An 18,080-nucleotide genomic window follows, 5' to 3' on the forward strand; every position below is an offset into this window, starting at 1 on the left:
AAAGCAAAGTGGAAAAGAAAAATACATATATTTGTTGGTATTTTGTGAAGAGTTTTTTTTTTGGAAGTAATGGGATTAAGTAAGTCACTTAGTATCTGGGGCTAAATTTGAACTTGGGGCTTCCTGACTTTAGGGCCAATGCTCCATCTATTGTACCACCTATCCCCTTCCTGCTCTTCTATTCCCAACATGTGTTAGCTTTTTCAAAGGGGCCCAATGAATGATCCAGGCTGAAAGTGACTTCCCCTCCCTACTCCCAGTAGGAGCTTCTCTGCCTTCTTCTACCTCACTTTAGCATAAAGGGAAAAGATAAGCCTGAGCATAGTTGGAGGCTGAAATCCACAGCTAAGACAATTGAATTTTCTACAATTCTCGCTCTAGGAGAGAAGTTAGAATGCTTCTCTGGGCCTGCATTAAGATAAGAGTCCATCCCTAAAGAGGGTCTGTTTCTGGCACCGATTCTCATGCCTTCAGGCTAACAAGGAGCTTCCTCAAATTTGGGTGGAGAGGTTGCCATGCAGCCACTGGGTCATGGTTCTGTACTCATCACTTCTGGGAAATAGCTTCAGGGAGGAGAGAGAGGCAGAAGTGCATTATGGAGGGGGGGGGGGGGTGTTCCTAGCTACAGGAGGAGAAAAGTGATTCTGTACAGAGTTCCAAGAGCAGGAAACATCCCCACACCATGCTGGAATCTAAGACAACAAGGAGGTCCCTGAGACTCATAAGCAATGCCGAATAATCTGTGTCACAGGTTTTAGACTGGTTTAATTTTACTTTCCAATTCTGGGTTTGGTGCATTATACAAAAGTCCTGGAGAGGAAATTCCCCTCTATCAATACGACATCTGCTCTGCAATTTATGGCCTTAAAAATTTGCTCAGGGTCATCTAGCCAAGGTGGAGCAGGGATGGGACTTGAATCCTGGGTTTCTTGGGAGACCAGTTCTCTGTGATATCATGCTGCTTCTGTTTGAATTAAGATCTTTTTCTAAACCAAAGGTTCTTAAAAACAGAAAAGATTTAAGGGGCCTATGAACTTGGAGAAGGGGAAAACACATATTCATTTCATTAGTCTCTAGTTAAAATTAATATTTCCTTTAACTGAGAAGTCTTTTCTTGAAACTTGGCCAATGACCCGGAGAAAGGTTAAGGAGTCTTAAAAATAGCTAAATCAAGGATCAAAAGATCCACCACTCTCTTACAAAATCCCAGAAACTGAATCAGAAGGACCCCGGGAATCAAGGATCTCCACTAACCTGGCCCCAACCCCCCAACAAAAGGTCATCTAATTTCCATCTGAAAATCTTCAGTGATGGGAAGCTCACTCTTCTCAATGCTTTCTACTATTGGACAGTTCTTGTTCTTGGTAAGATTTTCCTTTAATCAAGTCAACATCTGATCCTATATCCTTCCACCTATCAAAACCAGCTCTGCCCTGTAGGGTCAAGCAGATCAAGTTTAATCCCACTTCTATGGGCCAGACTTTCAAATATTGCAATACTCTGAGCACAACCTTCTTATATTTTCCTTTAGCTCAACAACCCCAGTTTTTTCAACCAATCTAAGACCTTCACCATCTTGTTCATCCTTCCTTAGATACCTTCCTGTGTCTCTCCGAGTGGTATCTCCCGTCAGAAAACAAAGTCATCCTACAGCTGTGGGCAGTCCAACAGGATAGTCACTTGCTTCCTTAATCCTGGAAAATTGGCGTCTCTTAACACAGCCTAACGCTGCATATTTCAGGGCCGATTTTCAGGAAAGAAAGTACATTGTGAGCCAATCATCCTGTTTCTTCTTGAAAGTTCTGGCATCTTCATTTTTTTCATTTTCTTGAGTGCTCTCAAGGTGCCAGCAATTTCCTGGTGTTTGACCGATCTTGGTTCCAATTGGTAGAATCCAATCCAAATCCAAGAAAACGGTAGCCAATATTTTAAAATATATTAGGAATAATAAAGAGTCAACAGTGTCCAAAGCCACAGAGCTTTTTTTTTTCTTTCTTTCTTAAAAAGCAGCACAGGAAAAATCATCGCATTCATTTTCTAAATATGAAACATGGCATGGTTTAGACAGGGCTTCTTAAACTTTTTCCATTTGTGACCCTTTTTTGCCCAATACATGAGCACAAGTATATAGGTATATAAAATCGGTATACAAATCAAACATTTACTGATAATAAAACATAATTTTCGAATCTCCCCACATTCAGTTTACCATCAGTAAATGTTTGATTTGTATACCAATTTTATATGCCTATATACCCTGAGGATGCCAGGAGATTACACACACACACACACACACACACACACACACACACTCACACTCACACACGTTTATTGGGCAAAAAGGGGATGGCAAGGGAAAAAAGTTTAAGAAGCCCTGCTCTAGACCACATCAAGAGACTATGGTTCTCTGTCCATTAGGATCACAGAAAAACTCAAAGGAATTTCAGAGGCCATCTAGTCCAAATCCCACACTCTACAGAGGAGGAAACTGAGACCTAGAAAGGTGAAGGGACCGCTCAATTCAAACAGGGTTTTCTGGCTCCAAATCCCACATTCTTTCTACTGTCCAATAGATCTCTCAGACTTGGTGTCTGAATGATATACAACTCTGGGGTTCAGTGTCTTCATTTGTAAAATGATGGGATTGGGCTAGGGAATAGGATTATAAATTTCCCCTTTGAGAGATGATAAAACTCTGGTGCAGAATGGTGAGTTTATATGACTTCTGCAATGTCACCAAGACAATCTGTGACAGAGCAAGGGCTCAAAAACATCCCCTGACTCAAATCTACTGTTCTTCCCATTACAGAAATAATTTCTAGTTTTCCTTCTGGTTCTAAATCTATTATAATCTGATTTTTTAAGGTTTTCTTTCAGGATAGTGGATGCAGTTTAATAGATCATAGAAAACATTGATCTCCAATGAAGGGACTTCCAAGACCATCCAACCCAACCTCCTTATTTTAAAGTGATCCTATCAGTCTCAGGATTCCACCTCATCATCATCTTCTGTCCCTCAGGTTGAAAGGTGAAGTCATGAACTCCAAAACCCCCATTTAAGGAGAAAGCTCAACTTAGAACATCCTCAATTCTCAACTCAAAAATCAATTCCTCTGACGTTCCTTCCAAGACATACCTTCAACCACCTTATCACCACCACCTTTCCAGCTTTCCTTCCCCCATCAGATTGTAAGCTCCAAGAGGGCAGGAACTGTATTTCTTTATTGTCTTTGTATTCTTGATATTTAGCACAATGCCTGGCACATAGTAGGACTTAACAAATCTTGATTGATTATCAAGTTACAGAAGAATCAGCTAAGGCCTAGAGAGATAAAGAGATCCCAGAACTAGAACTGGAATGGTCCTCAAGGGCACCTGATCCAACCCCCTCATTTTGCAGATGAGGAAAATGAGACCTATAGAGATTAGGGAACTTGCCTTACGTAATTATTAAGTAATTATCCAGAAGCAGAGACAGAATTTGAACCAGAGCTCTGATTTAAAACCAAGATTCTTTCCAGTGTATCAGTCCAAGAGACCTGATTTATATATCTGTGCTTGACCACATACATTCACTCATTTGTTCATTCATTCAATCAATCGCCAGTGATTGAGTATATTCCTATAAAGAAGAAATGAGAGTCACAGAACAGGCTGGCTGCCATCCACAGGTGATAACAGGAAGTGTCATCAGATGTGGACTCCCCTGAGGATCCCAGGAGATTCCTCCAACACCCACTCACCCATAAGACCGAAATTGATGTATTCAATCATGAAGCATTCTGAATTAGGTTCCACGTACAATAGGTACACGCCCAATGAAACTCCAAGGTAAGCCTGGCCACCCTCCTACCATGGCATAAAGAGAAGGCGAACCCAAGCACATCTTTCAGAAAGGCTTCCTTTACTTTTTGGTAACTGTCACCCTCACGGAGCCCTCATGTCTTAATCACTCAAGGGCTTCTCAATCAATGAATCAAGGAGCATATATTAAGTGCCTACTATTTGCAAGGCTAAACTCTGGGGATATAAGAAAAAGCAAAAACTCTGCCTGCCCTTAAGAAGCTTACATTCAGGGGAAGGTTTTTGGTGTAGTGGATAGAGCACCAGCCCTGAAGTCAGAAGGACCTGAGTTCAAATCTGACCTCAAACACTCAACACTTCCTAGCTGGGTGACCCTGGGCAAGTCACTTAACTCCCAATTGCCTCAGCAAAACAAGTTTAAAAATTACCAAAAAGAAGTTTACATTCTAATATGGAAGACAAGTTCATAAGAACCCACATACAAAGTAGACATGAAGTCTTCTCAAAGAGAAGGCTACACAGTGATGGCAGGGAATTGGGGGAAGAGAGAAAAGCTCTCCTGCAGAAAATGTCATTTGACTTGAGTCTTGGAGGAAGCCAGGGATTCTTACAGTGGAGGTCAAAAGGGGGTACACGCAAGGCGTGGGGCACAGCTACTGCAAAAGCAAAGAGATCAGAGATAGAGGTCATATGTGAGGAGCAATTAGACCAGAAAGGTTGGATTCTGGAGGGTATGAAGGGTAGTAATGTGGAAGGAGACCAGGAAATTGGAAGGGGCCACATTGTGGAGAGTTTGAAATGTCAAAGGGACTTTTAGGGAGTCACTAGAGGTTACAGAATGGAGTCGCATTTTGCCAGAGCTGAGGTTAGACTGAAGATGGAAGAGAATTGAGAAAAGAAAACCAGTGAGATAATGGGGGCAGAATAAGGACGGTCCTACAGGAATGGGGAGGAGATGAGAGAAGAATGGAAGCAAGAGATGGGAAGGATCCTATGAGATCTGGATAAATGACTGGATACATGAAGGGAGGCTCCCAGGAGGACACCGAGTTTGGGCTTTGGGCTACGAATAAGACCGATGTAGACGGTACTCAAGACGCTGCCTCCCTCATTCCCACACCCACCATTGCCTTTCCCACATTCCCTGGACAACAGGAAACCGTGAGTAATTATCATTGCCCATAAAAATGAGAAATGTCACTAAATGGACAATTCCAGGAAGTTTCAAAGGATGACTAATTGGGACATTATGGAAAGAGTACTGGACTTGGACAACTTGTGTGATCTTAGGCAAGTCCCTTTAAGCCCATGATTACTCATTCTTCTCATCTGTAAAATGGGGCAGTCTGACTTAGTTATTAGTAAGATTCTTTCCAGTTCTAAGCTTGTGCCTAACTGACCCATTGTGTGGGTAAGGGTTGACTGTGTGTATGTAGATAAACATATATGTATATGTACTTGTGTGTTCCTTATAGAATCAAAAAAACAGTCTAATAGCATGTAAATTCTTTGGAGCTAAGAGCTGTTTTTAAATTTTCTATCTCTGATTCTCAGAGCTAGCACAGGGCCTAAGAAACTCTGGAGAAATGCTTACTGAATTCTAGCACTTTCTGGAAGACAGTAGTTCCAGGGAAGGCCTGCTGAACTTGGTCATTGACTGAGAAATCTTAGGACGACTGAGTCAACTTTATGACCTTGATCGTCATTTCTCTTCTCCAGGACTCAGTTCCATGCTTTCAAGTGGGGACTGCTTCATTCTTTTTCCATATCTCATGTACTTGATTTTTTCCACCCAAATGTAAATCTACATGAATCCCTATTAAATCTGTTTTATCTTTACTAGGTCTGTTCCATCTCCAGGGCTTAGCCGTCATGAGTGAATCGGACCGGAATTCCTCTGGGATCCGACCAGTTCTCGAATGCTGTTCCATATACTGAACCTTTTCCCCTTCAAGGCCCCCACATCCGGGGGCTTGTTCAGGCTGTTGATACAAGCCCTTTAGGCTCTTGCCTTGAAAGAAAGGAGACTTTTGAAAAAAAAGACTTAGTTCAGAGATAAGGTGAGGAAGACAATGATTAAATAGCTATCACCTCTCCCCGGATGCTCCCTGGGAGAGCCCAAGTCTTCCCTATGCAGCAGACACTAAGGATGTAGAAAAAAATTATCTTTAAAAAGATTTCTCTTGCTTCAAATCAGTGGAAATGGTCCTTAGCCAGAAATTTAAGAGATGCAGGTTCTCCTCTCTACTTTGCCACTGACTAGGTGGACATCTTGGGCCATTCTTTTCCACCAGCACCATGTAGAACACTATAGAATTCATTATCAAACAGCCTTTCTCCTTTATACTGAGAAAGTCATTTTCCCTCTTAGAGCTTCAATTTCTATTTCAATAAGCTTGGCAAGATGGGACTAAATGTTCTCTAAGCTCCCTTCTAGAGCCAAGATTCCGATGGGATTTCCAAGACAGGAGGTCCTGTGAAGGACAGAGAGTCGAATCTTAGAATCAGGAAGACCTGGGTCCAGCTGCTACCTCTGACACCCACTGGTCATGTGACCCTAGGGAACTTAACTTCTCAGTCTAATTCAAGAATTGTCCATTCCTTGCACCATAGAATTCACAGTTCCAAACCACCTCCCCCCTCCCGAAAAAAAAAAGACCCTTCCTCTTTCATCATATTAGATCAGCATATCATCCTGGCCGTCACCGTAACAGAAATTCTTACAATAAATAGGAAGCACAGAGTAAGCAAGCAGGATGCTCCCTAACTAACCGCCTGATCCACAGCGATTCCTCCATCTTGCTTTGGGTAGAGCAGGTAACACCTCCCTTAATTTTTAAATATCTCAGGGGAACTCGGGAAAGAATGAGTTGTTCACCTCTTTACCTTCCTTACAGAAAAATATACCAAACCTTCCAACACCTTTGCAGTCTAGATCAGTGGAATAAATCTAATAAATATAGAACAAACGTTAATAGGGAAACATGTAAAGATTTATATTTAGGTGGAAAAATCAACTGCATGAGATAAGCACAGAATTACAGAAATAGACTAGACTTGTACTGGCATCCAGCTCTGGCCCTTATTAATTGGGAGACTCTGAACACATCCCCATAATCTCAGAGTCTCAAGTTCCTCACTTGTAAAAGGGGAATAATGGGAGTATTATTCCCATTGCCAACTTCACAGAGTTATTGAGAGGAAGGTACTTTGTAAACCGTCAAAGGCTGTGTAAATGTCAGTTGTCATCAGACAACAGTTGGTGTAAAAAAAAAAAAAAAAACCTAGGATTTGTAGTGAACTGCAATCTCAATGAGAGTGAGCAGTTTGGCAATGGCAGCTCTCATAATCCTATGAAGCATGAAAAGAAGCAGTCAGTCAGTCAAGAAGCATTTTTTACGGAGGACCTACTGTGTGCCCAGCACAGTCTTAAGCACTGGGGATCCAAATAAAGGCAGTCTCCAGCAACTCACATCCTCCCCTTGCAACCATTCAAATGTAAGTCCCTTGAGGTCAGGGGCTTGTTCGTTTGGCCTTAGTGCTTCTTAAATTGTTGAAAGGGCGAGCTGCTTGTCCCATTGGTCCCAGCTCTGGACTCCCAGGCCAGTTGGGATGCCTCATTTTAAGAAAGAGACCCATGGGCCAGAGTACACTCAGAGGGGGGTCACCATGGTCGAGAGGGTGCTCAGCCACTCTCTGCCATGAGAATCACTCGAAGGGACAGATTTAGCTTAGAGAAGATAAGACTGGAAGGGAAGGGAGGCAAGAGAACTGTCTCCAGCACTCGGAAAACCGTCATGTGGAAGGGACTTGTCTTGGCATCCGCTTCTTGCTCAGCTCCTCTCCAGAGCTCGGAGCCATGGGTGGCAGTGACAGGGGGGAGGGGAAGAAGGAAATGTTTCCTTAAAGGGGGAACTGTCCAAAAACGCAGAATATGCTGCTGGGGAGATGGAGAGCTTCCCCAGCACAGGATGTCTCTGACACCCACCAAAGACGGGAGGCCGGGACCAGTTCACTTATAGCTAGCGCTGAGCACACAGTAGGTATTTGGTGGTATAATGGATCCTGAGGGGAAGTCCCTAGTGCTGAGCACAGAATAGACACTTCATAAATGCTGGCTATAAGATGCCCCTGGGAAGTCCCTTAGCCTGGAGATGGCTGCTTTTCCTAAAGGAGACAGCCATCTGTAGCACTTCCCTCCTTCCCTCCAGACGGCCATCTGATTTGGAGGCGGTTTCAGAGGCTTCTCTGGCACCCCCTCCAACGTGACATCCCGCGAAACAGAACAGAGATGGGCAGACGCTTCCAAAAGCACACCCCTTCAAAGCCACGCTTCCCCCAGGCCCAGACCCCTACTCGGATTTCCCCGGGGACTCCGCACCTGTGCATCAGGGGGAGCAGCTGGCCCTGACTCAGTGAGCCCTCCCAGCAACCGCTCTGACCTGAGCGCCAGGCCAGCGGGGAGAGCCCAGCGGGGGGAGAGGGCCACACCCTGTTCGAGCTCTCCGCTCCCTAAGGACGGCCCCTGCAAAGGCAGAGCAGAGCCGTCCGGCGCGCTGCCCCCAGCCCCTGCCCTTCACTCGCAGCCGGTTCACTTTCCAAAGGGCACTTTTAAAGTCGTTTCGCAGCCTGCGGGCCAGGGATCCCCGAGCAGCAGGCTTAATGAAGGGGAAGAGCAGCCCAGCCCTGCCAGGCTCCCAGCGCACGCCTGCAGGGGAGCATTTCCCCGTCTGCTCTCGGTCCCGCAGAGCGAGCAGGAGGGAGACCCGGGGCTGGCGCAAACCAATGGTTAAGTCCAACCGCTGATTCCCAAAGCCAACCAGGAAACTGACCGTGACAAGTAGGTGGGGCCCTCCTCTCGGCGGCCCGGATTGGCCACTCGGGGCTCCCCAGGAGGCCTCTCCCGGCCCACGTCAGTGGCAGGTGCGCTTGTCAGTCACCGGGGGAGCTGTCCATTCGCCCGCGGCTCAGAGAGCAGAAGCCAGGCAGGCATCAAAGGGCTGTGCTAGTGGCCACCCCAAAATCGATCCCCTCCCGGCCAGCGGCAAAGGGGAGAGCGACCCTCCAGCGCCAATTTCCCCAGGAGGGGCTGGCTGGGAGCCTGCCGGCCCCCCTCCTCTTCAGTGACCCTGCATGATCCCCCAGGAGCCAAAATACCCCTCAAAAAACGTACTCAGCATCGCTCGGGATCCCTCGGCTTGGGTAACAAAGCGCCCACCAGGCCCTCCAGTCTAGAGGTTCCCGGGCCGTCCCAGCCCGCCAGCCAGCCCTCCCAACCCCCTTCAGGAAATCGGTCATTTGGCCAGCCCGGGGGTGAGGGGGGTTAGCTGGCAGGTGCTGCCCCAGCCCCACGGACCTTCCTAACGGGCGCTCCTAGCGTGTCCGAGGCATCCAGGGGCCAAGCCTCCACTGGTGCTGCTGCCTCGATTAGTCCCCCAGCCCCCTGCCCACGCCAGAGACGGACTCGGAGAGAAAAAGGAAAAGGGGAGGGGGAGGAGAGGGGAGGGGGAAAAGCAGGGAGGGGGAAACGCCCGGAGGCAGAGAAGGATGGAGAGAGCAGGCAGTCGGCGTGAGGGGCTGTCCTGGAGGTGGGGGGGGGGGAGAGACACCGCAGGCAGGGGAGAGAAGGGAGAGAGGGAGGGTCGGGTACTGATGGAGAGAACAGAGAAGGTACAGAGAGGAGAAAGGAGGGATGGAAAGAATAAAGGAGGGATGGAAGGAGAGAAGGAAGGATGGAGGAAGAAAAGGATGGATGGTGGGGGGAAACGAAGGATGGAAGGGGAAAAGGAAGGCTAGAAAGGGAAAAGGAGTGGTGGAAAAAGCAAAGAAGAGATGGAGGAAGCAAAAGAGGGACAGAGGGAGAAAAGATGGGAAGAAGAAGGAAGAAAGGGATGGAGAGAGGAAAAGAGGGATGGAGGGAAGAAAGGAAGGATGGTGAAAGCAAAGGAGGAATGGAGGGACGGAGGGAGGGGCAGTCCGCCTAGAAGAAGGTGTGCACTTGTCCCAATCCCCGGCCGCCGCTTTCATAAATCAATGCCCAGCCGCCACCCGCCCCCACCCCCACGCCCAAACGTGGCCGGCTTTCCAGCTGCCTTCTCCTCCACCCGGCGGGCCGGCAGCCCGCAAACGCACTGCAGTGCCCCCCGCCAGGAGCCGGAGCGACACCTGCGCGTCCCTCGGGAGCCCGCCCGGTCCCCCCCCCCACTTCACTCCGCGGGCCCCCTACCCCAGTGGGCCGGGAGGGCCGGGCTCCTCACCTGCCCCATCATTGCCGGCGTCGGGCGTCCCGCGCGGGTCCTGAGGGCATCGCGGTGCCCGGCCGCTGCCCGGACACGGGGAGGAAGGATCGGGGTGCGAGGGCAGCCTGGGGGAGCGCGGGGTAGGGCAAGGAAGGCTTAGGGCTGGGCAGGGGAGCGCGAGGTAGCCGGAGCTCGGCTGGCAGGAGCGCCCGTGCCGTGCGGCGGCTGCAGAGCCGCGGGTGGGTGGGCGGGCGGGCAGGGGAGCCGTGGGGCGGGGCGCGGCGACGGGGCGGGGCACGGCGCGGGCGCGGGCGCGGGCCAGTCTCGGCTCGTCGCTGCCTGCGGGGCTGCCAGCCCGTCGGGCGGGCCGTCCAGCTGTGCGTCCGCCCGTCTGTCCAGCGCGGCCCCCTCTGCCCGCGGCCGCTCGCTCCTTGGCTCTGCCTGGCGAGCCCCTGACTCAACATTCCCAGCATTCCCGAGGAGCTGGGTGGTGTGGTGTGCTGCGCGTGTGTGCGTGTGTGTGCGCGCGTGTGTGTGTGCGTGTGTGTGTGCGCGCGCCTGTGTGCTGGGCGCCTCTCCGCGGGGGGCAGCAGAGAGCTCCCCATCCCTCGCGGCGGAGAAGGGGCGGGGACTCCTCTCCAGCCCCTCCCCTCCCACTCTCCTCGGCCCGGGACTCCCCGGCACCCCCGAAGCTGGGCCCCACGCACCCACGCCCACCCCGCGCCAGCCCAGCGCGAGCTTCCTCCCTCGGCCTCCCCAGGGAGCTCCGGCGGTCATTCATTCATTCACTGACTCCCTCGGGATCGGCCGCTCTTACTACTGCTCCCACGGCGTACGCTGCCTCAGTGGGCCCTGTGGGTGAGGGGGCCGAGCGCTGCCGCAGAAAGGGAGAGGGCGACGGCGGCATCCAGCCCCGGGCTTTCCTGCTGCGATGGAGGACCTGGAGGTAAAGCCCGGGAAGTCCCCAGAGTGCAAGAGCTGGGCCAGAGGCTTTGCGGGCGGGGGGCTGCTCCCACCAGCTTCGCCCTGACTTTTAGAGAAGGGGTGGAGGGCGGGGAGTGAGCGCCCAGGGTGTCCCAGCCAGTTGGCAGCTGGAAAAACGGAGCCCAGAGGGGCGCAGGCAGGGGTCTCGCCCTTCCTCACCATCCGAGGGAATTCACTTGGGGAGATGACCAGACCTAGATCGCGATTTTCTCAAGGGATCAACAGATAAAGAGAAGAGAGAAGCAGCAAAATGGACGAACACGAGGTTCCTTGGAGAAACAGGTGAATGTGCTGGAGCTTTGGGACTATTTTTCCTGAATATAGTTCCCACTCAACAAAGGGAAACAGAGACAGTCAGGTAGCCGGGCATAATGGTCACGGCTGAGAGGCCGAGCTGCTAAGTTCCAGCTCTGGGGCTTCCTAGCTTTGGGGCTTGGAAGGTCACCTTCCGGAGCCTCCATTGCCCGATGTGTGAAAGAGAAATGAAAATCCCAGCACACCCCACTTCCCTGGCTCGGTATTAGCATGCTAAGGAACATACACATACATGTATATGTGCATAGATATAAACAGAGATACATATACATGTATGTAAGTGACTTAAGCATTACAGTGATGAGGAACACAGGAGCTGGAGAAACTTGGATTCAAATCTCCCCACTGATTTTTACTAGTGTGACCATGGGCAAGTTACCTGCAGCCTCAGTTTCTTTAACTGTAAAGTGAAAATATAATTGTAGTGCTACGTTCTCGGATACATCTGGTCTCTTGTTGCACTGCTGCAGAATTCATGTGGGTAAAGGACGTTACAAAATGAAGCAAATTTTTAAAATGAGATTTTTGTCAGGTCCATTCAATAAGCAGTGATTAAATGTGGGGCATTGTGCCAACCACCAGGGCTACAAAAAGAGGCAAAAGACAATCCCTGCCCTCCTCGAGGAGTTTACAGTCTAATGAATTGTTATCACCTTTCCCAAAACACCAGGAATCACTGCAGAAGTATTAAATTGTGGAAGTGATTTTGAAAGAAACACTGAATGAATAAATCTTTACTTGAATGGGAGAAAGGGTAAGAGACTAAAATTATTGAAGACATCAGTAGGATATGAGTGGAATAATCACTGATCAATTAGCATATTAACAATAATAGCTAGAGAGGTGTGGATTGAGACCCTTGGAATGGAGACCTGCATTGAAGTCCTTGCCATTTATGTGACCCAGGACAAGTCACTTAATCTCTTTGTAGTGTATCAGGCAACTCTCTCAGATTGTTTTCAAAGCCCATCTGATCTGTATCCCATCTCTAATTATGAAAACACAGGTATACACACACACACACACACACACAAGTGTTTTCACCTCACACTTGATTCTTTACCACAGCCCTTTCACCAAAAGGCTTGGCTGTTGAGGAAATTAAGTGAGATTAAGTGATTTATTCAATCTGAAAAGAATCTTGGACAGAGACAAGATGGCAGAATAAAGGCAGGAACTTACCCAACCTCTCCCCCAAACTGTTCCAAATCCCTTTAAATGATGATTCTAAACAAATTTTAGAGCATCAGAACACCCAAAAAGATGGAGTAGAACATTTTCCAGTTAAAGGCAACTTCGAAGCTCAGCAGAAAAGCTCTGTAACAGGGTGGGAGTCTAGCATGCAGAACCAGTGCAGGGCATCCTGGCACAGCCCCCAAACCTGCCCTAGCTCAAGCCCAGGGCCCGACCTCTGAATCAGTGGCAATACTAATGGTTTATAGATATCTCAGCCCATAGTCACCAAAGAGAATCTGGAAGATCAGCAGAAAAGGTCTGTGGAACTAGAATTGGAAGGCATTTAGGGTTACAGCTGGGTTGTGCAATCCCAGGGCAGGACCCGTCTGGTCCCAGGTCCAATCGGATCCTAGCATCAAAGAAACAGGACTGCTGAATCAGCAGCAGTGCTGAAGGCTTCTGGACCTCTCACGGTCTGAATTCACCAGAGAGGATCTAGACGGTTAGTGGAGAGAGTCTGTGGCAAGAAGGTGGGAGTCTGGTGTGCAGTTCCAGAGCAGGCCTGGTCAGTGGAGCCCTAGCCCTGGCCAGCACACTACATCTTACAGCTACAGTGGGGTAGAGACACACCTAACAGCTCCAAGGCTCAAAAAAGTGCTTGTGGTCAGATTCCTACAAGGATTTCTGAAAACTGCTACACAAAATCCTTGAAACTTGGAACAGTAGACTCTCCACCCTAGAAACAGAGCCCTACTTTAATAAAGAGTTAAAAGTAGAGTAATAGGCTAGGAAAATGAGTAGAAAACAAAAATAGTTTCTGACCATTGAAAGTTATTATAGTGACAAGAAAGCTCAAAACACACATTCAGAAAATGATTTAAAAAAAAGTCAAAGCTCCTACATCCAAAGCCTTCAAGAAAAATAAGAATTGGATTCAGGCCATGGAAGAGCTCAAAAAGGATTTTGAAAACTAAGGAAGAGAGATAGATGAAAAATTAAGGAAAAAATTAAGAGAGATGCAAAAGGAAATACAAAAAGCTGATGAGAAAAATGACATAAAAAGTAAAATTGGTCAATTGGGAAAGGAGGTACAAAATCTTACTAGGAAAATACTTCCTTTAAAAATAGAATTGAGCAAAAAATGACTATGGGAAATCAAGATACAATTAAGCAAAAAAAAATAGAAAAATGTGAAATATCTCAGTGGAAATACAACTGACCTGGAAAATAGATCCAGAAGAGATAAATTATTATTAAATTTAAATTATTTTATTCATTTATTTAATTATTTAGTTAGGTTTTTGCTTATTTAATTAATTATTTAAATTATTGATCTACCTGAAAGTCATGATTTAAAAAAAAATGAACCTGCTTATCTTTCAAGAAATTATCAAGAAAAGCTATCCTGATGTTCCAGGACCAGAAGGTAAAATAGAAATTGAAAAAATCCACCAATTATCTTCTGGAAGAGATCCCAAAATGAAAACTACCAGAAATATTATAGCCAAATTCTAGAACTCCCAGGTCAAGTAGAAAATATTGCAATCATCCAGAAAGAAACAATTCAAGTATAGTGGAGCCACAGTCAGAATGACACAAGATTTAGTAGTTTCTACATTAAAGGACCAGAGGGCTTGGAAGATGATATTCCAGAGAGCAATAGAACTAGGATCACAACCAAGAATACCCTACCCAGCAAAACAATATAATTCTTCAGAAGAAAAGTGGTCATTCAATGAAAGAGAGGATTTTCAGCATATGTGATGTACAGACCCAGAGCTGAATGGAAAATTTTATTTTCAAATGCAGGGCTTTGGAGAAGCATAAGGAAGTAATCAGGAAAGTGATACCATAAGAGACTTAATAAGATTTATCTGTTTACATTCCCACATGGAAGAATGATAACTCATTGTAACTCATTAGAACATTCTCATTATTGTGGCAGTTAGAAGAAGTATATATAGACAGAGGGCACAGGTGTGAGTTGAATATGAAGGGATAATATCTTTTTTTAATGATGAAATTAAGGGGTGAGAGAGGAATGACTAACAGAAAAGAAAAGGGAGACAGAATAGTGCAAATTATCTGCCATAAAAAAGAGGCCAAAAAAAGTTTTTGTAGTAGAGGGGAAGAGGGCAAGGAGAAAACTTTTATAGTAGAGGGGAAGAGGGCAAGGAGAGGGTGAGTGAGTGAACCTTACTCTCATCAGAATTGGCTCAGATAAAAAATAATATACATACTTAATAGGGGTATAGAATTCTATCTTACTCTGCTGGAAAACAAGAGGGGAATGAGATATGGGAAGGGGGAGGTGATAAAAGAGAGGGCATATTAGAGGAGGGAATATCAGTAGCATAACACTTTTGAAGAGGGACAAGGTGAAAGACAAAAGAGAATAAATGGGAGAAAATACAATTAGCAATAGCAATTGTAAAATAATTTTCAAAACAAGTTTCTCTGATAAGGCTTCATTTCTCAAACATAAGGAACTGAGTCAAATTTATGAAAAATAAGAGCCATGCCCCAATTGATAAAGGATAAAAGATATGATTTGTCCCCAAAGGGCTACAAATTCATGCATATCCTTTGACTTAACACCATCACGAATACCAAAAGAGATTTTCAGAGGGAGGGGGAACAAAAACAAAAAGGAAAATAACCTAGATGGACAAAAATATGCATAGCAGCTCTCTTCTCGGAACAAAAAAAAAAATTTAGAAATTGAAGGGATGCCCATCAATTGAGGAATGACTCAATAAACTGTGGTATGTGTTTGTGATGGAATGTTATTGTTCTCTGGGAAATGATGAGCAGGATGCTCTCAGAGGAAAAAAACCTGGAAAATCCTCCATAAACAAAGTGAAAAATACTGTATACAAAGCAATAGTAATGTTCTGGGATGACCACCTGTAAGTGACTTTGTTATTCTTAATAATTCAATCATCCACAACTACTATGAAGAATTTATGATGAATAATCCTATCCATTCCCAAAGAAGGAACTGATTGTGTCTGAATACAGATTAAAACATATTCTTTCTCTCTCTCTCTCTCTCTCTCTCTCTCCTCTCTCTCTCTCTCTCTCTCTCTCTGTCTCTGTCTCTTTCTCTTTCAAATTAATTTTTCTTGAGGGTTTTTATTTTCATTAGGGGTGGGAGACCTATGCTTTCTTTCACAACTTGACTTTTATGGAAATATTTTGCAGAACTCATGTGATTGCTTAATTGTGAGTGGGGATAAGGGAGAGAACCTAGAACTCAAAAATCTTTTTAAAAATGTCTAAAAATTGTTTTGAATGTAACTGGGGAAAATATTAAATAAATAAATGAATTGAAAAGAATCAGACTGGGGAAAAATATGAAAAGTGGGAAAAGTAAAAAGCGGAGATACCCAGATAATTTTAGGTTACCCTGCCTAATTTTGTAGACACTTTTATTTTTAATGTTTGGCTTCAGAGGGGTAGTATGGCATAGTGCATAGAGAACTTGCCTTGGAGTCCAGAATCCCTAGGTCAAAATCATACTTCATTGAGCCCCTATAAATATGTTTTCTACATTGAAGGCAAGCAGGGGCACATTAATTCAAAGCCAAATAAATTTAATTAAACAGAATAGAAAAGTAACTTGACAAGAAATGTCACCTCATAAAACATATGGATACATGCTCCCATGCTGTGTAACCACAACACAAGGGAGGGAGAAAAAGGACAGAAAACATGTTTAAACTCACATGGAGATGAGTATTTGAAGGAAACATAGATTCAAATTATGTGATATTATGTCTCTAGTGAGCTATTGCTCTCTACTACCCTCTGGATAAAGCTATCTCTTTGAATTACTGTTAGAATTGCTCAGGACTTTAACTGAAAAATTCATGGTCTTGAACTATTTAAACTCCTTTGAGATTCTGCCACCAGCCGGCTACACCCAGCCAGCTGACTAGAAAAACTCTCAGATAGTTAAATATTTTGAAATATTTTTCTTTTTCTGATACTCAAGACTCTTTTATTCTAAATTCATATTTGATTGAGTGAGAAAGTTCCTTTCAGTTCTTTTTCATTTGCATTTTTCATTCACGATTCATGAAAATCACAAAGACTAGGTAGAAAATGACTGAAAAGAGTTGGTGAACTTTGTATCACACGTCCCCCCACACATACACCTCCAGTAATTAATTTCTTGTACTTAATTTAAAACATTTCCATCTCTATTACTTTTATGCCTTTTTTATCTCTACCTTTTCTCAGTATTTTTTTACACCAGTAAATCATGGCTTCTCATGGTCATGGCATGTTTGGATTACTAGCTTTAAGGAGTGAAGCCAAAGTGATTTTAGTCTTCATTCTTGTATACATGCATGTGAGTGCTGGCTCAATTAAATAGTCTTATTAAATAGCTATAAGAAAACAATACAGCCAAGCCAGAGGTATAGTGCCTCTTGTCAAAACTGTTGTGCTAGCCTCTTCTATGGACTCCCTTCTCTTTACCTCTCTCCTCTCCAATCTATTCCCCACCAGCTACAAAATCATCACAGAAATCAGGTGCTCGTTCCCAGGATCAAAAATTTTCTACATCTTTAAAATACAAATTCATCCTGGCAACTAAAGTTTTCCACTCATTGCTCCTAAGCCTGCCCCCACCCCAGACCTAGGAGAAACTAATTAAACCCACTTCTAAAAAATAAAAACAACCCAAAAAGTCTTTCAGATACTCAAAATTCAATAACCTATTTCCTCTTTAAATGTTCTCTTCTCTAAGCTAAATAACTCAGGCCTTCCAACCAATCATCATATGATATGACCTCAAAGCATTTCACTATCTTAATTGTCTTTTCCAGGTTATCCATGTCCTTTTCTCAACTCTAAAGCCCAGAACTGAACCCATAATATGTGTTCATGCTTAGTAGCTGGATGACTCAGGATGAATCATCTAACTTTTCCAGCCTGTTTCCTCATCTGTAAATTGGATATAATAAAGCTTGCACTCCCAACCTCAAAGGTTTGTTGAGGAGAAAGTGCTTTCTAAAGCTTAGGGTGCTATGCGAAGGTTATCATTATTATTGCATAAATTATTGCATTTCATTTTTTATTCCCACACCATTCTCTCTCCCTCCCTCACTCATTATGTCATTTAAAGGTGTCTCATTAGCACATTCTAAATTCTATTTAAAGCTATTAAAATTAGGAGTGCCTTTGCAATCCCCTTTGTAAATTAGCCATCTCAATGTAGAAAGAGGTCATGACTCCATGGAAACTCCAGGGGAGAGACTTGCTACAGATGGATGAGTTAACAATTGAAAAGCCCACATGTTCGCTTGCTCCCAATGGCTTCATCCATGCCCCTGGTGCTCCTGTCCCTTTGCCAAACATAGCCATATGTTGGCATAAGGATATCAGGTTCCTTTTAGTTGAGAATGAGAAGTGATAGAGCCCTGAGTAATGGAGAGATATAAGGCAAAGTATCCCCTTGAATATAAGCTTCTCATTAATTCTCTTCCTCAGTTCTGAACCTCAGTTTCTTCCTCTATAAAATAAACATAGGAAGGAGGAAGAGGAGGAGAAAGA

The 18,080-nt window shown here is 45.2% G+C and overlaps 1 protein-coding gene across 10 annotated transcripts in view; it reads right to left on the minus strand.

Moving 5' to 3' along the window:
• The window catches only part of ERC2 (ELKS/RAB6-interacting/CAST family member 2), a 985,497-nt gene extending 975,189 nt beyond the window's left edge, over positions 1–10,308 (minus strand). For all 10 annotated transcript variants that reach the window (XR_007950813.1, XM_051979082.1, XM_051979112.1 and 7 more), the window contains exon 1: positions 10,062–10,308. The gene's annotated coding sequence lies outside the window, so the exon portion shown is untranslated. The remainder of the gene's footprint in view (positions 1–10,061) is intronic.
• Between the last annotated feature and the right edge of the window lie 7,772 nt (positions 10,309–18,080).

Source organism: Antechinus flavipes, chromosome 1, assembly GCF_016432865.1.
Source record: "Antechinus flavipes isolate AdamAnt ecotype Samford, QLD, Australia chromosome 1, AdamAnt_v2, whole genome shotgun sequence".
In the NCBI taxonomy this organism is placed as follows: Eukaryota; Metazoa; Chordata; class Mammalia; order Dasyuromorphia; family Dasyuridae; genus Antechinus; species Antechinus flavipes.